The sequence below is a fragment of the Lissotriton helveticus genome, chromosome 3_2 (assembly GCF_964261635.1).
Source record: "Lissotriton helveticus chromosome 3_2, aLisHel1.1, whole genome shotgun sequence".
In the NCBI taxonomy this organism is placed as follows: Eukaryota; Metazoa; Chordata; class Amphibia; order Caudata; family Salamandridae; genus Lissotriton; species Lissotriton helveticus.
This window is the reverse complement of record NC_136062.1, coordinates 192294949-192317724: the sequence shown is the minus strand read 5'-3', so window position 1 is coordinate 192317724 and position 22776 is coordinate 192294949. Positions and strand designations below refer to the sequence as shown.

Genomic DNA, 22776 nt, shown 5'->3' with positions numbered 1-22776 from the left:
GAGGCGGGAATAAGCCACATACTTGTAAACAAAAGTTTTTCGCCTGCGCGAAACGCTGCTTGCGCAGCTGTTCGCAGGCAAAACCTAAAAACGAATAAAGAGTCACTTTAAATAAAAACAAGGGCCAAATAAAAAATCTAGGAGGCTCCCAAAAAGTTTCCTATGTTTGGAGAGTGAGTAGGATCCAAGAAAGAACCCACTTCCACAGACGACATATCTCCCCAGTGGTCTGAACAACAAGTTCCAAAGATCAAACCTGGCCATATCCAGCCCAATCAGTGGATGCTGATGGTATGCCAACCAGCAGTGTATCCACAGTAGAAGAGCCAAATACCAGGAATCCAGGAGGCAAAGCATCCAGAAATGGCTCATAGTAAGCATCCTGTAGCAATGATAGTCTCATAGGACAGCACTGAAGATGAACCCTCAACGGACGCACCTGCAGATCCATAACTGTAGCTTGAACCAGTTGCATTGCAAGACATAGGTCCAGTACACAAAAGACCGGCTGTACCCAGTGTAACCACACAAGTCTAAAGGACGAAGACCAGTTGCCATTTAGTACCTTAAGTAAAGACACTCCAAACTACTGTATTAAGTGGTCACGACACAGAAGGACCTGTGCTAAGGCATCATAATTTGTCCTCAAGCTAGTACATCCATTGCGGAGCAGCAAAAATAAGACCAAAATCCCAACAATCAGAATAACACAAGCGGTATCCTTTCAAAAACACTAGAACCCAAAAAGTGTAAAAAGGGTGGAATCAAATACAGTCTGGAACATGTTAACAAAGCCAGACCCAATTGCTTTAAAAAAGCGTACAATTGTTTGATTTTCAAACCTGCAATGTCATACTCAACTGCATAATCAACCTCAGTTGAGTTTGCCCATGCTGGAGGAGGGACATGTCATTCTGTAATATACCGAATGGAGATGGTACAATATTATTCAGACAATAAATGTGAGTTGACAATGTAATCATACCATTATGTACAATAGTCAATTCTTTTTTCAAATTAGCCCTGCCAATTTCCCTTAAGCGTTCAGCAGCTTCCTGCTGAGAGAGTTTCCAAAGTTCATTGCGATGTGGCCTATATGAAATGTTTAGAACTGGGTAATCTAGGACCCAGCAAGATATCTTGTAAATCCATGACAGAAGAAAGGAGAGATAGATGTTAAGTAACTGAAATTAAAGTGGAATCCTGTAACCAGAGCTTGAAACTTGTAGATAAAATGGAGAGTTAGAGCGCGCCCTGTTGTAGCTCACAACCAGTGCTTAATTTGAGCTAGTGGATTCTGGCACTTAATTGTCAACACCGGAGCTTGTTACAGTCTGCCAGAAGGTGGTGCTGTCTAGCCAATTAATAGATGACCACACAACAGTTAATTCTTAAGTCAATATACACTAAAATGACTATTACCAGCTGCCCAAGCCATTATTATAGCTTTGGGAGATTGAAATGGTCAGAATTATCATAATTGCAGGAGGAAGGTTGTTAGTAGTTTTATTCTTAAAAGCATCTACAGTATAGCAGGGGCAATATACGGTACAAGCTGCAGCGGCCTCCTGATGAGAGACCTGGAACTTATTTTTTTACAAATTAAGCACTGCTTACAACAGTGGTAATCGAAAGAAGCTAGACTTTCTCCACACCAATTTGTTAAGTCCGGTTTAGTATTTATTTAATGAGTTTTATATAGCGCGAACATGACCAGAAGGTATCACAGCGCTTCACAGAGTAAGCACAACTGCAATAATAAGAGGTACATAAACAGTAAATAAAAATACATGGTAACGGTATAAAAAGAATAAACCATATACAGAGGAATAGCTAAACAACATATACAGTGGAATATGTAAATACAATAGCAGCAACTACCCTGGCTACATAAGCTTAAGTAAAAATACATAGTAACTGTATATAAAAGAGGTATATGATAGGCAGTGGGATAAGTGAACGCTAAAATTCTGAGGTAGTTGTGGTATGGAGTTTCGAAAATGGGGAGAGTAGATGCAGTTTTCCACGAGGTAGAGATGCTCAAATTTAGGTGGGGGCGTGGGGTGGGAGCAACAGGCCAAACAGAAGGTTTAGTTGAGGGTGGAAGGGGTAGGTATTTATTGAGAGGCAGAAGTTTAAGTTTTTTCCAGAGGGAGGACATGAAGGAAAAAGGCAACAGTAGATACAAGTACAAAACATATTGCGTGTGAGACGGGAAAGCAGGGAGATAAGAGTACAACATATTCAAATATAGTACATGTGAATGCAGTAAGCATGGAGAAAGAGGCAGCATGTGTGGCACAGGTCCAGGCCTGCTTTGTTGCGAGAAGGGACAGTGGACAAATGGAGCATTTAGTCTTGGAGTATGCTGAGTGTGTCAACAGTGTGAAGAATCCATGTATACTGAAGGGTCAACCAGTCAGTTGGAAGAATAATTATAGTTGGACATTAGCTGGAAGATATGCACTCCTGGCCGGCTGCTATAGCTTTACCTAAATGCTTGTAACTATGCTGAATAAACTGACTTGAGCCATTATTTTAACATAGGCAATGAGAATGGGATATGAACACACGTGTGCTAACCACAACCATTGCGTTTTACCCAGCTAACAATGTTAGGTTGTAAGTCATACTATGTGGACCTCATTGAGTGTGAGATGATGGAAGAGTGGCACTAGACTTGGCAGCCCAGCTTGGAGGCATATGCACTGTGGGAGCAGTAGAAGCAGCTTAAGTGTCTGGAATCCGGCTACTTATATTTTTGTTTGGTCTTGTTAGAGAATGCAGTGGATGCTATTGTTGAGACAAGCAGGTGAGCGATATACACTGGGGAGTTGAACCGTTTATCCATCAGGAGGAGGGGAGGACTACATGGGTTTACTCAAAAGAGAGTCTGACACATCACCTGCAGCATATTGTTGAATAGTAATAGCCTCTGATCTGCTGTGTCAGTGTTTATTGTGTTTTGTAGTCTGATCTATCTTCATTGGTGATTAACATATTCCTTTTTTATTGACAGTGATTGAGCGGAGAGGTTAAATTAGGAACATAGCTGCTGAAGAAAGACTTTTACTTTTCATACTCTACTTTGCAAAAGAAGAGGACTGCTTATGGAGATCGACTGGAGTAAATGTTTAGATACTTGAAATGAATTTACATGCCACAAAAGGGAATTTTTTTTACGATGGGTGTATTCAGAGGTTGACATTTTCTTTGTGTTAGGTTCAAGCACATACAAATTGATGGACGTCTGGTTTTGAATTATTGGATATTATTGTTCACAGTTGTATTTACGGTTTGCATTTATTGGTGTGTGCACACATATGTGTAGGTATTCACAGAAAGAAAAACCTCCTGAAGGAATTATTAAGGAAAATGTTGATTTCTGGATGATTGGCCAATAGTTCCAAACCACGGAATAAATATTGCAAATCCTTTTCTTAGAAAATGCATGGTCATAAAAGTTCAAACTGAATGAATGCGCACTCTGTGATAGTATTTGACAGAAACCTTAAATATATTTAGTGCACAATTAATTTTTTTCAGTACCAATATCAAAAGAATTCATCGATTATGATTTTTCAATACTAAAATGGTAACAAAAATCCATTTATGTACAAGTAAAGAGGGGCATATTTTAATTTATACATCAACAAGGACACGTGTAAATACAATTTGGATGTTTGCCCAAATGGCCTTGAATGGAGTGACAACCACACAACCCAAGTGAACAGCATCTATGTTAAGAGTCCAGATTCTCAAGGGGGCGTGGCTTGGCAAGCCACGATGGCGGCTGTGTCCTGCTGAGGCTCCGCGATCGGGCTAGCATCTTGCCCATTTCCTATGATCGCTGGGAGCCTCAGCCTACCAACAACCACTCCAAAGAGGCTTACCTGCAGTGGGGTATCCTCTACCTTCGTCGCGGGAGCTGCGGACGGAAGATAGCCACTGACCCGTTCCTCTCCGAACTCGGAGCCGAGCGCCCAAGATGGCGGGCGCGGCTCCTTCTGCTTGCCGGGGGCACCTCTGAATCCCTGTCCCCGAGGCGGCGCCCTCGCCGAAACGGACTGTTGCCGGCTCCGGTGCCCCGGCGAGGAGTGCAGCAGCCGGATCTCGGACTTTCGGTCCGGAGCTACTATTTGCGGAGTCAGTCGGCGCACAAGATGGCGGCCGCTGTCATGAAGTAACGCAGCACCGGCGCCTCTCCACGACCAGGCGCCTGCTTCTGGCACTGCCCAGCTCACCGCCGTGGACCGCGGAGCACCAGCGGAGGTCCCGCCTGTGTGGCGCTGAGCCCTTCGGGCGACCACGATCCCTCCTGAAGGCGGTAGGTGAAGGCCCCCCTCCTCCCCCCGTGGGCCGCGGCGCCGGCGACCCGGCGCCCCCCTATCCCCACTGGGGCTCGCCGAGGGGTCGCGGATCACATTGGTCCCTGCTCGGGGGGGGGCTAGAACACCTCTGACTCATCGTGTGGCCCAGTGGACCCGGGTGCCTGACCCTAAGATGGCGCCCATAGAGATTGGGGCGCCGTGATCGACGTGGGAACCACCCTGGAGGCACGGTGCTCTTCTGGCCCTGAGGCGGCAGCACGCCACACCGTGGACACTCATCGGCCCAAGAACCCCCCCTGAACCCTGGTCGCCTGCTCCTTGGCCCCCGGGGTTGCCTGAGGGACGGCGCCGCGCGCCGGGGAGGAGGGGGCACAGGATCCGGCCTCACTAAGGACGCCCGGTTTCCGAGGGACGTCTGGACTGTGGTGGCAGTGCCATCCTACTGTGCATCTCCTGCCACCTGAACTGTCGCCCCCTGCAGCCACGAGCTACTAAGGGCGCCCTGACCGGACGTGGGCCCCCTAGGAGGAGGGCAGTAACCGCCCCCGGGACCGCAAAAGACTGGGCGTTCAACCTGCACTGAGCTACTGCCTACCTGGGCGTGCAGACGGGAGGCGGCCTGCTGAACGCACGATACACAGGAGCCGGGGCCCCCCCCCCCCATCTTTGACCACACTCATGGGGAAAACAAATGCCTCGAAGTGCACGGCGGTCCCCGAGACGGCCCCCGAGAGGATGCCACAAACAAGAACATGGACGCAAGCCCATGCGTCGCAAACCGACCCTACACTGTCGGCGAAGTTGGATCAGGTATTGGCAGCAATCGAATTGTCCCGCCTCTCGATGGAGGAGAGATTGGGCGCCCTGACGACGGACATTAGTCTAATCCGCGACGACCACCGCAAGTTGGCAGATAGAGTGAAGGAGGGAGAACGGATCGTGACCGAGCTACAGCCTGCGGTGAAAACACAGGAAGCGGAATTGAAGGAGGTCCTACACCGCGTGGCGGCCCTCGAGGAACGCACAGTGGACTTAGAAGGGCGCTCAAGAAGATGTAACATTCGCGTCCTAGGTCTACCGGAAGGGATTGAGAACTCGGACCCTCTGACGTACATGGAATCCTGGACCAAATCTTTCACACCGGTGGCGGACAGGTCGGCATACTTCTCCATTGAGAGAGCCCACAGGGTCCCGGCCCGGGCACCTAAACCGGGCCTTCCTCCGCGACCCATGTTGGCTAAATTCTTGCACTTCCGAGACCGCGACGCGGTGCTTCGTGCGGCCCGGACGGCGGGCCCCCTACAAGTGGAGGACCAGCATGTTATGGTGTTCCCGGACTATGCCCGAGAAATCCAGCACCAGCGCTCCACCTACCTCGATGTCAAGAGACGCCTCCGCGCAAATGATCTTCAATACTCCCTGCTGTTCCCGGCCCGCCTGAAAGTGCTGCACAAAGGGAAAGCCCTCTTTTTCAATACGGCGGAGGAAGCGCAGGATTGGACTGAGTTTCACTGCCCAATAATCCCTAATCCTGGACCCCAGAGAGCACGCAACAACGACTTTCGACGCTCCAGACGACGAGGTGCGAGCCGTGCTCGATCGGGCCGCCCCAGAGGCCGGGAGTCACCCCCCACGGGCTCACCCGACCTCGCACAAATCATGCAGGAGCGACGAGATGCCTTAAAAGCGGTGACCGGACTGCACACGTCGCCCACGGCGTCGGATCTGGAAGGTCAACCGCACCTGTTCACCCCTGAGAAGGACCGGGACAGTGACGGAACAATGTCGGGGATTGGACCAATCTCCTCCCCCCTTGTAGCGGTGCACACCTTGGAAGCTACCCTGGCCAGCCAACCTGGCACCTCTTCATGATGAAAGGACTACCTAATGTTATATCCTTCTCATGGTGTTCTATTGTGTTGCGCGACGTCTAGGAGCCTAGACTGCTTTGTCATATGCTTGTAAGCGCTAGCGAGCGATAGACGTTTCTCCTGCAAGAGCCCGACCCGCGCACAAGCCCAGCAGCGACACACGCTGTCACCCCCCGCAGTTACTCGTATTTCTCCCCTAGTGGGACACTAGTTTGGATATGCCACCTCCGGTGAGATATCCCCAGTATTGGGACTGTTTCCCACCTAAAGTTCTGTTTCTTGTTACTCCCCTTAGTCCCTCCCCCATGACTGTGGAAGCCCGGCGCATAGGAACACACGTGACACATACACACTGGCGGCCGTCGGGGGCTGCAGGGGGTTCCCTCTCCCACTCACAACACCCTAAGAATGGCAGTTTCATGCTCAGACATTAATGTCCTTACACTGAATGTACGAGGCCTACACACACCCAGCAAACGCTACTCTGTTTACTCATATATTAGGCGCATGTCAGCCAATATTGCGTTTCTACAGGAGACACACATTAACACCACCGAACTCACTCGCTTGCAGGTCAAATGGCGAGGGATCCTCTGTGCCACACACTATTCGGCGTTTGCGCGCGGCGCGTTAATTTGGGTCAGGCCTGGCACTCCCTTCCGGGAGCTTCGACGGGTGGTAGATAGAGAGGGCAGGTATGCGCTTTTAGAAGGGATACTTGATGGCCAAGGTATACTCCTTGGCAGCATATACGCCCCCAACACAGATCAGGACAAATTCTGGGACCACCTTACGGGCGTTTTGGCCCAGTTCACTACAGTTCCGTGGGTACTGGGAGGTGACTTTAATTGCACACTGGACCCCACCCTGGATCGCTCACATCCTCCCCCCACACACTCCCCGGCCCCCCGGCAGGCAGACCTCTTCAGGGCATGGACCACGCACTGGGCGCTCACCGACGCATGGCGACACCTACACCCACTGGCTCGCGTTTACTCCTTCCACTCGATCCCACATAACCTCAGGGTCCGCCTGGACCGTTTCCTCTGCTCTACACCGATCCTCCCTAAGATCGCATCTACAGACTACTTGGGTCGGATCCTCTCGGATCATGATGCCCACATCATTCGGTTGAACTGGCGCCCCCCGCACCCGTCAGTCCCCACCTGGCGCCTCCCTAGAGACTGCCTCTCGGACCCAGTATTCAGAGACGCACACAAGACCAGCATCCAAGACTACTTTACACACAAAACAGGCCCGGCATCGTCGGTACTGGTGGAATGGGACGCTTTTAAAGTGGTGGCAAGGGGCGAATGCATCAAACAGGTCGTCGGGGTCCGTCGCACCTTGGAACGGATGCTCCAAACCTCAGAGCAGACTCTAGCCGCACTCACTACACAGCCTGACGACTCGGAGGAGCACGCCATGCTCACGGCCAAGGCTAAGACCGAGTATCAGACTGCCTGCGCTGACCTCCGAAAATACAATTTTAGGTCTTACGCCTCTAGGGTGCATAAGGACAGGGACAAAACTGGAGCGCTACTGGCTTGGATGGCGAGGCAGGATACGGAAATCAAGCCGATCACGGATATTGTCAATCCGGACGGCGTGCTGGTGCGCTCACAAGCCGAGATCCTCTTAGCGTTCCAACGACACTATACACAAGTGTACGGGACTCCGACCCACTGTTCCCCATTTTCTGTGGATAGTTTTTTACGCCCACTGACGCTACCTACAATATTGGATGTGGACAAGCGCACCCTTGACACCAAGATCAAACCCTCTGACATTACCCAGGCGATTCGTGCCATGTCCCGGAATAAAGCGCCAGGACTGGACGGTTTCCCGCTGGAATACTACTCGACATTCTCTCCCCTAGTGGTCCCCCATCTGTCAAGGGTGTTTGGGGCATCCCTCCATCTGGGGAGGTTACCCCAGTCACTGCGGGAATCCGTGATTGTCACCTTTCCCAAGCCCCAGAGAGATCCACTCCACATGGGATCGTACCGCCCTATCACGCTCCTCCCGGCCGACTGTAAAATCCTGGGGAAAATTCTAGCTGACCGTTATGCACAGGTCATACGCCCGCTGGTCCACCCTGACCAATGCGGCTTTGTTCCGGGGAGGAACACCTCCCAGAACCTTCGCCGAGTCTTCCATGTACAAGATCAGGTGCGTGGCAGATTTCCCCGCGCCGCCTGCCTCATTATGGACCTGGAGAAGGCATTTGACACCCTCGCCTGGCCCTATCTCTTCTCGGTCTTGCAACGCCTCAATATTGGCCCGACACTTATAGCATACACACGCCTCTTGTACACCGATTTGACCACGCGGGTCCGTATTGGGAAACGTATATCACCAGCGTTCGAGGTTCGGCGAGGCACGCGACAGGGGTGCCCCCTGTCGCCTCTCTTGTTCGCACTGGCAGTCGAGCCGCTGGCGGTTCGGCTGCGCCTGGAAGGTGCGGAATGGGGCATCCCACTTGCGGACAGCACGCATTGCGTCTCCATGTACGCGGATGATCTCCTCATATACGTCCGTGACATCGAAACGGACTTGACCCCTATAGGGGCGACACTGGAGGAATTTGCGGTTGCCTCGGGACTACAGGTGAACTGGGATAAATCCACAGTCTACCCCTTACACCCGAGCCTGCCCCCCCGGGAAGTCGAGCTCGGAGCGCATAAACTCTCATGGTCCGCGGAAGCCCCCCGATACCTTGGTGTTCACCTGTACCATTCCCCAGCTGACCTCTTCGCAGGGAATCACTGCAAAGCACTTGCCAGTCTGCGCCCGGCGGTTGCCTTCTGGAATAAACTCCCACTAGCCCCAATAGGTCGGATTGCACTGGCTAAAATGATAATGCTTCCCCGACTCCTATACCACTTCACGAATTTACCAGTGGTGCCGCCCAGATCTTTTTTCCGTGACGTTGACTCCCTCCTAGGGATCCTTATCTGGGGCGAGGGCCGACACAGGGTCGCCCTAAAAACCCTCCAACTTCCCACGACGCTGGGAGGGCTCGGAGCTCCGTCCTTCGAGTCATACTTCCTTGCAGCACAGCTCCAGTGGCTGTCGTACTGGACGGCGGACCGTTACCCTCAGGAAACTGTCACCTCGACCGGCAGAATCGCGACCCCGGAACTCACCCGTCTACTGCTCCCGGGCACCAAGCCACGGCGCACATACCCCCTCCAAGTGGCGATAGCGCGCCGGTGCATGATGCGGATCCACCGAATGTCCCCCAATAGACCTCCGTACTCTCCGCTCTTACCACTGATAGGCAGCCCCAGGCAAGACTCCTACTTCACGGCTCCGTGCTTCGCCGAATGGTCGCTCTGTGGCATCACGGATTTGGAGTCGCTCTTTGAGGAAGGCCAGATAAAAACACTTGACCGCCTGACCGCTGAATACGGGCTCCCCCCGGGCCAATTCCTCAGATATCGACAGCTGATTGATGGATACCGACCCCATTTTAACCTTCGTACGGGTGAGCCAGACACGCATCCAGTAATACACACTATCCTACGGATGGGGGTGGGACGCCACTTAGTCACCTGGTTGTATAAATCCATCCGAGAACTCTCACACGCTCCCCTGACGACCTTGCGAACTACGTGGGAGGAGGACATAGGCCGCGCGCTACATGACTGAGTGGACTAAGGCGCTGGAAGCCCCCAAACGAGTCTCTAGGAACGCCCGCTTCAAGAACATCCAATACTATATCCTACACAGGGCGTACCTCACCCCAGCGCGCTTACAGAAATTCTATCCCTCCACGCCATTTCTATGCCCCAGATGCTGCGCCCCTGCCGCAGATTTTCGCCACATGTTTTGGAGCTGCCCCGACCTTCATTCCTTTTGGCGGGCGGTACACGACACCCTGTCGGAACTGACAGGCCTCACCACATTATCCACCTGGGAGTCTAGCGCACTAGGCATCTTTCATGTCCCTAAACGAGTCCCAGTGCATAGACGCTTCGTGTCCTTAGCGCTCCTGTTAGCGAACAGATGCATAGCCATGCGCTGGCGATCCCCGGAGGGTCCCCCTATAGCAGCCTGGACGGGGGCGGTCGGTAAATGGGCGGCGGCGGAAGAGGATGCTCTTAGAGAGGAAGAAGCCAGGGGCGCGCGTAAATTTCCCATATCCATGGAATGGGCCATGCTCCTCCACAGCTTCCGACAGTCCACAAGTGTAAGTGATCCGCCTACCCCTTCCCCTCCCCTCCCAGCCCGAGAAGACCAATAGCATCTACCCGATGTCTCCCCCCCCCTCCCCCAGAGCAGGCTCCTGATTGCCTACTCACCCCTCTGGACTGCAGGCTGATTAACTCCTTGGGTCCCCCCCCCCCTGACGCCCGTCACCGGTATCCCCCTACTTTGACCATGCTAGCGCCCACATGCTTCCCTCCCACGGTTTTGTCCCCCCCTGTTCTCTGGTAGCACCGTTCACGGACAGTACAGGCCCTGATCCAACGCCCTTGAGACGGGAATTTACGTACCTGTTATCATCCACTGTCCTCTTGGCTATGCAGGTTCACTGTCTCCCGACCAGCAGACATGGTTGTACGATCTGCACAGATTAATTGAGGAATTGTTTATTTGCACCAGTTGTATAAACCGAAAAACGTTGCACGCATGGCTGAATGTTGAGGCCACGTCAGCTGATAATTTCTACTGTATCCATTTACTTTGATGCGACAATAAAACAAATTTAAAAAAAAAAAAAAAAAGAGTCCAGATTCTCAAATATGCATGGAATTCACAGGTTGATGTGGGGAACTAGTCAACGTTTCGGTCCTATTCAGAAGTAAATCCTGAAGACCATCTTCAGGAAAATAATATATAGAAGGACCCTTGGGACAACTGCAATGGAAAAGCCTTTACATATGATATGTAGAAATGTAGACATCAAGCGACAATAAATTGCCAAAGGTAAGAATCTTATGTAGGTAAAGGAATTGTTCGGAGTCTTGGTTTGGAAGTAGTTAAATACCAGGACGCTATAAATACATTTGATGTAGTTAGGCATTTAGACTTTTAGGGATGTGCATAGGATGTAACTGTGAGGCTTCAACTACATGTTTATTGTAGTGCGTTTGGTGTAGTCTGTGAGGGTTCCCTCCTTGCTTCCAAGCATGTTTTGTGCAGCACACTTTTAGTGAATGTAAGAGCCTCATTCTTGGTTTACAATAGCTTGGTATTGGAAAAAAGTAACATGCTTGTACATTTCTTCTGTTCCACGTCCCATGTCATTATTGTTGGTCATGTATTCCTGGTGTACCTTGAGGCCTTAAGGGATTGGTTTGATTAGGGTAGTGCCCAATCATAACCTCTATGCTTTGATTTTACATTATGTATGTTTTAATGCCACCACGAACTGGTAGTGGCAGCTTAGATTTTTAGAGTTTGATATTATTTATGTAATAGTTTCTCTTAAAGGAAGTGGTGACAGTTTGGACTTTTTATGTTTCTTTATATTTCCACTGTAGGAGTTTCATATACGCTTGTAGTTCTACTTTAAGGTTTTGACATGGGAGCCTTTATGGTGGCATTCATGCTCTAGTGAAGAATGGGATGCATCATTGATCAGTTTAGCTGTTTTTTTTGTTTTACATGTCTGTCTCAAGCATCTTTGGTGAAAGTATGAGTTTGCTTATCACAGACGGAGTGACCTTTTTCCTGTAGTGTGGTGCAACTACATTTTATCCAGTGTGGCATTGTGGTGAAATATTCTCCTATTTTATTATGTAGTTTAGGTCTTTGTGAGTCTAGATACTGTTTTACTTTATGTACACTGTGTATTTAGTTAGGCAGTGGTTTCGTTCTACTGCTTGAAGTGTTAAAGTTGCATGGGTTTGAAGTTGTGGATGGATGCATTTTCTGCTTGTTCTGGCATTGTTATGCCCCTTCTTTTGTGGTTCTGTTTTCTGTTCTATAGTCTGGTGATGGTTCTCCGGAGGTGCCACATTGGAACTTGTACCTGAAACCAATCTTAAATTAATTCAATAAATCTTTAAGCAACTTCTTGTGCATGGACGGTACTTAATTTAACATAATTAAATGTTCTGTTCCCAAGGCTCCATCCTATCACCAACCCTCTTCAACTTCTCCATGGAACCAACCGGTCAATGTTGTGAGATAAACAAATAATTGTGCATCAATATACAGGTCATAATCTACTGTACCACAAAATCTTAAAGCCTCATAAATTTGATGTCCTTAATCTACGTGATATTTACCCTACTAAAAACTGAATTGCTCTAACTGCACTGCAAAAATTATTTACCCACTGTTCAAAAATGGTTTAGAACACTAACAGAACTGGTCATCTCTCTCACCTTGGGATCATTCTTCAAACCACTTTAAATAATTGGCTCAACTCTAAATATATCTCACCACCTCTTATAAATTTAAAAAGCTGCTTCCTTTCAAATCCTTCATTCAAGGAAGCTGAAACCTTCCATTAATTTCGCAGATTTCATAATATGTTGGTTATTTCCCTTCTAGATGGCAATAATGCTATTTTTCTGCTCTGCCTAAATCAACAATCATACCTCTCAAAGCTACGCTTCACACAGCTTCTCAACTTATCAGACACTAACAAATCAGAACATAAAATACAGATTCAATAGCACTCTACTGGCTATTTCTGAAAGCATAAACTCACTTCACAGTGATTCATATCTCGGCCTCCTCAGCTACTTGAAGTGTAAACCACACATGCCCTGAGATCTAAGAGAAAGAGAAAAGGTTCAAGACAGTGGACCACTCTTTCTTTCTTGTCAAGCACGGAGACGCTAGAATCATCTTACAGGAAATATAATGTTCACCATCAACTTGCAATACTTCACAAAAAAACTTAAAGATGGACATGTTCAGGATGCAAAAACTCACAACTCAATTTCCTTCCAGAAGACTTAAAGACACAAATGTTCACATTGTGTCTTAGGTATAACTTGTGTCTCTCCCTCGCTCTTTCCATGCCCTTCTAGCGTTCTTCTGTAGTTCTGCTACAGTTTACTGTGAAGTGCTCAGTTGTACCAGTGGCTAGGTCCACATTATACATATACCTTAAGTAAAAATGATGGAGTCTTATTTAGAGCCATAATTTAGGAGGATGAGAAGGATGTTGTCATCTACAATATACACTCCAATTGATGGCATCCTATAGTTCAAGGACAGAATTCCCAATTTCTCCACACACCCGGTTCGACAATGTAACGTATGACAACATCCTTCACATCCTCCTAAATTATGGCTTTGTAACTAACATTAATGTGGACCCACCTCATATTAAGATGATACAAAAATCGATGAAATACATAACTTTAGATAGAGGAACTAACTAAGCTATACTGTCTAGCCAAACTAAGAAGATTTTTATTGAGAGGCCAGAAGTCCGAGAGGACGAAAGGCGTCGGTTACGGTTCCTAAACTGATTATGATGTTAAAAGAATAAAGGATTCAAATTCTAATATGTATAATTGATGCTTTGTATTATGAAATAGGTCATTTGTTTTACAATATCCTAAGTGTTTTTGCTGAACTCTTGCTTGATGTAAAATTACTAGAATCACACGATGTTGGGTGCTGAACCATTGTGCATTAAGGGTTCATTGGGAAGTTTAGGGGAGTTGGACTTCTAGTTCTGTGCACCAAAAACTAGTTTTGACGATCCCTACATTTGGATATGTGAGGTCCCTGTTGCCTCAATCCCCGTGGAGTGTAATGTTAAAGCTCAGGTGCTCTAAATGAGAACTATTAAAGTGCCAGCAGAAAAAACAAGGTTTTAAAAATCTATATCTACCTATACAGAAAAAAGGAGGATAGTCTATCTACACCCAATCATAAGGAAAGGCATTAGCATTGAGCAAGCATGTTCTTGATAACTGCTTTGACAGCATGAGCATCACTAAAAGATGCATGCAGCAGATAATGAATACAAAACAGATTTAATATATCTTATATAATAGCTCAGCAATTTAACTTGATGAGTTAATTTTGAGGACAAGTTACCAATGCTACCTTTTACCTTTGCTCTCATAGAGAGTGCATGAATCCCACCCCTGGGTGTAAAACCATGAAGCTTGTGGCAATGTATAGTGCAGAACATGATATGGGCATTACTAAGTCCAGGGTCGCCCGTTTGCTGCCATTTCACAGGCGACTTCTTGAGGCTTCACTCTGTTTCATTACTTTTACCCACATCATAAACCAGACATGAATGAGTAACCAATTTTCGATTTGGCAATTTAAACAGAGCAACTGTTAATAATTCATACGTTTTTTTGTCGTATATATGGCCAAATATCACTGACAGGGATGGCAATTAGTACTTCCCCATCAATAATATGCTGAACTGGAACACCGGGAACCCGCTGAGCTATGGAGGAAGTCAACCCTAATATGAGCACCTATATTTACTAGACCATTAACTCCTTGGGCAAATCATACTAGAGGAATAAATACACAAACCTAAAAGAAAATAAGCTGATATTGCTTCTGTTAACCTACATTCAAAAAGATATAGCCGCAATGAGGACTCATGAAGAAAGAATAAGTAGAAGAGAGGATTCAAAATTACCTTTGCTATTGTATTTATGAGGCAGGGATAAGCGAAAAATTGCAAGACTTTGTACAGTTTCGAAGGCATCATTGTTTAGTGATGATGTTTTCAGCAACCAATTAGTTCAATTAAAAGTTGATGGCTATCCCCGAGGTAGCACCCAAAGCTGCTTACCCAGTGGAGCTCACAGGTTAAAGGTAGGAAAATAAAAATAAAGTGTCATTTTAAATAGCTCATTGTGCTAGGAATATATACAAGGAAGGACATTCAATTTTTACTCCAGATCACTTTTTAAGGAGATAGTTCTTTTTTCAAGAAATCGTATGCATATGTAGAAGCAATTATCACTTAAATAAAAGTGTAATCAAAACGATGTTAAAGGAAATGGTAGCAAAAATGCTGAAGCAGTATAGCGAGGTAATCTAGCTATACTGCGCTGCTCCAGTTTCCAGAATGCAGTGCAGTGACTGTTATTACTCTGGTCACTAGTCATTTACCTTGAAGTAAAAAATGTAATTCCTACCTCCACAGTAATTTTTATAGCTTCCCAGGTGAAGTGACCAAGATGTTTAAAATTCAATTACGATAAACATCAAAGAAACTAAGATTACCAATAGTTTACTTTTAATTCTCTATCAAAAGAAACATTTTGTAATTATTCATAAACACTAGCATATATTACAAAACAAAGCCTTGTGGGAGAGACTGAAATTAGAATAGTTTTTAATTTAGCATGTTTTGCTAAGAAGCAAACATATTTGCATATATATGCTGGTCACCACACAGTAGGATTGGACAACTATATGGATTCATCTCCATTTTCCACCTGCAAATTTTGTTAATTGGAATTTTTATAAGAAGAACATCAGTTGCAGGCCCCCCTCCCAACTGGTTTTGGCTGTAAAATAACACAAATAAGCAGTAGCGGCTGGCAGGGAACGAGAGGGGGTGGTGCAGCGGGGGGGGGGGGTACAACATACAAAAGAAGAAAATAAATCTTACATCCTCGCCGCGTCTTTCCTCCGTCATCTCTCTTCCGTAATCCCTCCACGGCAGGAACCAGGAAGCACACAGGTCCCCTCCCCTAAGCCAATCACAATGCTGCAATGAAGCGTTGCGATAGGTCTGAGCGCTATGGTTCGGAACTCAGACTGGAATTTAGAGATGGGGCATGTTTCTCACCAGGCTGTATAATGCAGCCCAGTGGAGAACATGCAAACTTGGTGTGCAAACCACTCCTCCCCCAGCCCCGCCCTGCTCTAACCCAGCCCCAAACATACAAGAATATAAAATGGTAATAATGACCTTATTATCATGTTATTTTTCCTGCTCTAAGGGCAGTGGGGTGATGCTCCTCCGTCGTAGCGTAGGAGCCTCCTCTGCAAATATAGGTCTTGCTGACTTTCTTATAAAATGTGGCGACACATTTTCCTATCCACTTGGCTATAGGGAATTTATGCACCTTGCCTCATCTGCACAAACACCCCCTAAGGTGGCTCTGTCTATGTAATATTAAAGGACCCCAATTAAATGTATAATGTCACTAAATTTACTTTCATATAGGAAAACTGCAAGCCTAACCTGGTCAAGAAATGTGCTTTCTAGCACGTTTGACAAACATTTGTCTAGCCATTGGGAGAATTCGTAAATGGTTGGTGGGCTCCCCAGAGGATGTTGGTACCATCTGGGGACAGCTTTTAATATTTTGCACTGCAGGTGCTCTGTTACCATACTTTCAACTTTAAAAACACAATACTGTGATAGGCACTGGACCTCAATCCTGGACACAAGGTCTGTTCTATATGGTGATCTTTTGTTTGGCAACTTTGGTAGATGAAGATGGTCTGCACACTACTACTGGTGTGTCCTGGGTAACCATGATCATCTTCGTTCTGGATTCTTCTAGTTCATGATTCACTTCCGGAAAAGAGTAATTGGAGGGTATATACAGAAATTGAATGATCAATTCATGAAAATGACAAGACTTTTCCATCTGTAGCTCGCAGGCTATTTATGGAGGTTCAGGCGTTTCTGGATGGTTGAAAAAAATCTCTTCCCAGAAGGAGACACATATATAGCCTCTGTTCCCAATAAAGCTCATTAATACTTGATTCCCTGCGGTGTGAGGGATGCTAATTTGCTATAGTTTATATGAAGTACTGGAGTAACATTGGAGGTTGTTTTATCAAATTCTCAAAGTGCTTTTACCATTTTAATCGTCAACGATGTGTAAAAAAACTTCCATCTTTCCTATACAATCCTATATTACTGCCACATTTTTTAAAAAGTACAGGGAGTTGATGTCAAATCAAATGGGGAGACTCTGTACTGGTATGGTTGCTTGCTAAATAAGATTTTAAGAATGTAAGGTGATGTTTGTGTAGTAGGATGAGCATAAATGCCTCTTAAGCATATGAAAAGTACACCCAGTCCCTTATCGCAGACAGAGGTAAATTTGATCTTACACCAACATTCAAAATATTTTTCCCATCCTATTTGTTTATGGCATTTGGGACAAGAATAATCATGATTCATGGCAAGGGGCCATTTGTTTAGCTGGAAGCCTACCACACAGCCTGGTGTCTAGTTTTCTAAACACATCTTGTGGACATTCAGAAAGCTGACCTAGGAGTGTGTTCCGCCAATTGCTTACCATTGGCTTTGTGGGTTACATCTCACATTTTCTGGCTATTTGCTGACTTTATTTGCTTTAGGCTGTCCAGCTTGAGTTTGTCCCTCCCATTGCTCAAACCTAGTTTACTGATTTCTTCCACAAACTCGCTTTCTCTAAACAGGCCTTTAAATCTTGTTCTTATTTTGTTATATTTGTTGTGCATTCACAGACAGAGATCGATGTCAGGCTCTTTCTTCCAGGGAGATTGGTGTTTATTTTTCTTTCTCTGACTTTAAAGTGAGCAAATGTATGTGAGAATCCTGCTGAGCCCATGTAAGAGGAGAGGGTGTAGGATTTATTTTAGTAGCATACAACAACAAAAATGAACTGTGCTGATGTTTCAGAATATATCAGAATTAGTACAAATGAAGGACTTCTTTCTGAATTCCGAAGTGAGATGGAAACATATGTAAATATGAGCAAAATACATCAACACACTAAGTGATGACATTGGCACACATTATAGTTTGTGTGCAGCAAAACCGTATTTCGGTGCAAATGTAATGGTCATCTCAATAGAAAATATGTTGCCTGTAATGGCAGTGTGCTACCACATTATGCATACTCCCCAGTATGCCACTCTACTCAACTCAATGTTGTTAGACCCTATGCCACGACACTCCATTCAACTTCACTCCATGTTGCAACACGCCACTCGACTTTACCCCACTCCAATCTACCCCATTCCTCTCCAATATATCCATTCCAGATCAATGTACCCCAGTCTACCCACCCACTCCACTTTGCTACAATCTACCCCACTGCCATCTATCCAAATGGAATACAATCTACGCCACCCCAATCTACCACATACCTCTCCATTCTACCCCGCTACACTCAAATTTACCCCAATCCACTCCACTACGATCCAATCTACCCCACACTACTCTAACCCAAACCACTCCAAGCTATAGCACTCCAAACTGCTCCATTCTACCCCACTCCACTCCACTCCAATCTACCCCAATCCACCACACTTCAATGTACCCCAATCTAACATACTCCACTCAAATGTACCTGCCTCCACTCCAATCTCCCCCACTCCACTCTACTTTACCCCCCTACTCCATTCCAGGCTCCACTGCAGTCTATCATATTCCTCTCCACTCTAATCTAATTTAACCCACTCCACACTACCCCACCCCCACTCCACTTCAAACAACCTCACTCCACCACAATCTACCACAACCTATGCTACTCCAATCTACCACAATCTACCCCATCCACTCCAATCTAACTGCACACAAATCCATCCCACTCCAACCCAATGCACCGCACTCCAATCTACCCCACCCCAATCCACCCTACTCCACCTCAATTTACTTAACTCCAATCTACCCCAACCCAATTTGTCTACCCCACTCCAACCCATTGTACTCCACTACACTCCAAGCTACCCCAATCCACTTTGATCTAATCCAACCCACTCCAATCTACCCCACTCCACTCTAACCCACTCCACTCTACCCACCTCCACTCTACCCCCCTCCACTCCACTCTACCACAATCCCCTCTACCACAATCCACTCCAATCTACCCCACTCCATCTCACTCCAAAATACTCCGCTCCAATCTACCCCACTCCATCTCACTCCAAAATACTCCAATCTACCCCACACCACCCCCACTTCAATGAACCCTAAGCCAACCCACTCCAATCAACCTCACTCCACCTCAAAGTTATCCCACTCCTTGCCAAACTCCACTGTTATCTATCAAACTACTCCCCACTCTACCCCACTCTCCCCCATGCTAATCTGCCCAACTCCCCCACTCCAATCTACCCCACCCAACTCCAATCTAATCTACCCAATCCACCCCAACTCATTCTACCCCACTTTGCCAATCTACACCACTCAACTCTACCCAAATCTACCCCATTCCACTCTACCCCAATCTACCCCATTCCACTCTACCCTACTCCAATCTACCCCACTACACACCACTTTTAGCCATGCAGAACAGCAGCTAAAATGGCTCTTGCATAGGCGAGACAGATTGGCTTTGCCAATGCTTGTTTCCATTGCAAAGTAGCAGATTTCTTTGGCTTTCAGAGCTACGAACATTGCTTCTACTGTGCTTTGTATGAGACAACCAATTTAATCTGCGGAAAACGCCAGAGAGCTTCTTTATTGTGAAGTAGTCAGTTGCCTTTGGTAATGTTTTGCTAAGCTGAAAGGTGGTTGACGATTTCCTCACCTCCAAGTTTGATTGTACTTGATGGATTTTTTCCCACTTCGGCTAAACAATAGTTTCCCTAGCTGTCTCTTGCTAGGTGCCCCGGTATTTGTTAGCACAGACATCTATAGCTGCTGATGCGCCAATATCTTGATGGTAAGAGAATGTCATGCTATGCAACCAAACCCAAAACTGCCATCCCAGTATGGAAAATCTCAGGAGATACGGAACGATTAAAGGACAATTTGATTAATCTCCTCAGCTGAAGGATATTACTACTCTTCTGCGTGGATTTAAGAATCGAATTCCATAGTTTTTAGTAATGAACTCCATTTTTCTCCCTTGAGTGAATTTTTTGGTCATGGCTTTCTGAATAAAGGTCTGACGTGAGCGCATTCTGGCTTTTAAATGTTGTGGACGTTAGAAGTCTCTAGGATGAACTTTCAAAGCTTTACATGTTATGAGGCATACATTTGTAACCAGTGGATTCTCTGAAGGACTCGTATAATGCATTCCCCTTTAAGATTACTGATACCAGTCCTTGTTGCAAGGTGTTACAGATCTTGAAACACTTGGACGTTCTTATTTGACATGCCAACTAGCAGGCAGTTTCACAAATCAATTTTCAAATCAATGATGGTACTTCAGGACCACTGTTCTGTGCGTTTCTGAAACAAATGAATAACTTCTTATTAGCAACTTAATGCATTTGTTATTTGAAATACACTAAATATACCATAAGGAGACTCCAGCTTTTCATTGTATCCAACAGTAAAACTATCCATTGAAATGTTCTTATAAAGATGCTTAGCTTTTGGTGCTTCATATGGAGATGCTTTACGATGAATCTGAATAGTATAATTCATTCAACAATGAATCTCCAGAAACATGGGTGTTATAAGCACTAAATCCTGTTCTAAACAATCCGTCAGCCTGAAGGCTATATTTCTGCTATCAGTTTAGTTATGGAATTTCAATCCCAAATTTTGAAGAATATGGTGAAAAGTTTGACATCAATGGGAAACACAGGTGTTCGTAAGCAGGAATATTTTGCTCCAACCACGAATGTTTGTCTCAGAGACACTCTCAACTGTCGATTTCCTGTAAGCGAATCAGTGATTTATTTACTGGCTTGTCAGCACACTGCATCTTTAACAAAAGGTAATAGGATTGAGCGGTCATGAATAGTTAAAGCAGCAGAGAGGTCTAACAATATCAGACGTGCCACATAAGTGTAGCTCTATATCTCCAGGTGAGAGGATAACTGTCCAGCAGAGCTGTTTCTGTACATGTATACGCATAGAGGCCTGACTGGCAACCCACAAATAATCTTATTTAATGATTTTTATATAGCGAGAACTTGACCCGAAGGTATTAGAGCGCGTCACAGACTAAGCACGACCGGACTAGCCCGAGGTACAAAAAGAGTACATAAGAATACATAGTAACGGTATAAAAAGAACAAGCATTGGAAATGCAATAGGTCTCGCAGCATTAGAGTTAGTGCTTTTAGAATTGTTTATGGGTTTTTGTGTAAATCTTTAGCATTTTTGTTTCCTGTAGCCAATGCTAAAGAATTAAAAAAAAAGCCATAAACATTTCTAAAAGCTCTAACTCAAATGCTCCGAGACCTATTGCACTGTGTGAGGGTGAGGGGTTGAGGGTGAGTGAGGGTGAGACGGAAAGTTGTGGAAAAAGTCGAAAAAGAGAAGACACTGGGCATAGAGAAATCACGGGTAGTCTAGAGGCTACCATCATGAGCCTGTGAAGAAAGTCTTACAAATGTACAGATGTACACGTGCGACAAACATTAGTTAACAATATTTAAATTGCTAACAAACATAAAACCAGAACAGAAAGTAAATATTTTGCACACAAAAAAAAGATTTGGAATGAGGAGGCACAATATGGTAAGATGTGTGTGAGGACAACATTTCTGATTGAAATATGACGGCTCCTAAACGAATGAACACATATTCTGGGAGCCGCAGATCTGAAGGTGAGCCTGTCCAGTGAAGACGTGAACGGAATAGGAACCTGTCAAAAAATTTCTGAGCAGCCTTTTTTTTTGGGGAGGTTTTTTGTTTTCTTTTTAATAATTTACAGAAGAGATGCCTGTCATCCAATGAGAACGGTCGGTGCTCGTCTAAAACCCCCGCTTCTTTCTTAGTCAGTCAGTTCAGTGGCGTTTTATGTGGCGAAACGAACATGTGATGCATATGTGAGAGCCCTACGCCGTTTCATTTACCGTCCAGAATCCAACACAAAGAAAGCGTTATTTTTTTATTTTTAATTACATAACACGATTGTATTTACTCTTTTACACTTTATGTAATTTTAGGGGGTGGCGTAGCTACTTGCCTTCCTATCGCTTTCTAAGGTTTCGCGCTTGTCGCCGGTTTTCAGAGATCAGTGATTTATTTCCATGTTCGGTCGCCGCCGCTGTCTGGAGGGCTGTGAAGAGGCAGGGAGGGCTGGCGTCTGCCGCCGTGGGGTGGGGGATGGGCGACGGCGCGCCAGAAGGTGGCAGTAGTGCAGCGCGGTTGGAAGCACTGCCTTCCTTCCCCCTCCCCTGGCAATAAGTCATGTAAGGTTGCTGTGCTGGTTTCCTGGACGAGCTTTCAGAGAGCTGCAGCTTGCAGGAAAGCGCTTATGGCAGAGTCCCGGTAATCCTATCCGAGCCGCACAGTAATTTGAGCACTGTATCCCTCATACAAGTTGCAGAGTGCTATCAGGAAAAATAGCAACAACTCACGATCACGCGCGCCTGGTTTTTTGTGTGTTTCCCAGTAATATTGTCTTTTATTTGCTACCGCTAACATTTTGTTTGCTTTCTAGCGGCAGGCAGGCAGGGGAGGAGAGGAGGAGGGGGGAGGAGAGTAGGGGAGGCACGGCCTAGCGGCCGTGCAATCAAGTAGTGAGGGGGCGGAGCTGGGGGAGGGTGCGAGAGAGAGTAGGCAAGGCTAGCGGCAGGCAGGCAGGGGAGGAGAGGAGGAGGGGGGAGGAGAGTAGGGGAGGCACGGCCTAGCGGCCGTGCAATCAAGTAGTGATGGGGCGGAGCTGGGGGAGGCTGTGGAAGAGAGTAGGCAAGGCGACACGGCGGGAGGGGGCGGAGCGGGTAAACAAAGACGGACATGCACGCGCCCGTGACTT

General features: G+C 46.4%; 1 protein-coding gene across 2 annotated transcripts in view; it reads right to left on the bottom strand.

The window, feature by feature from the left end:
* Nucleotides 1–22776, bottom strand: part of BBS4 (Bardet-Biedl syndrome 4) — a 566073-nt gene that overhangs the window by 426375 nt on the left and 116922 nt on the right. Inside the window, exon 2 of one of the 2 annotated variants that reach the window (XM_078685032.1) lies at nt 12873–12937. The exons of the other annotated variant lie outside the window; for it this stretch is intronic. The gene's annotated coding sequence lies outside the window, so the exon portion shown is untranslated. The remainder of the gene's footprint in view (nt 1–12872; nt 12938–22776) is intronic. 2 annotated transcript variants of the gene reach the window in all.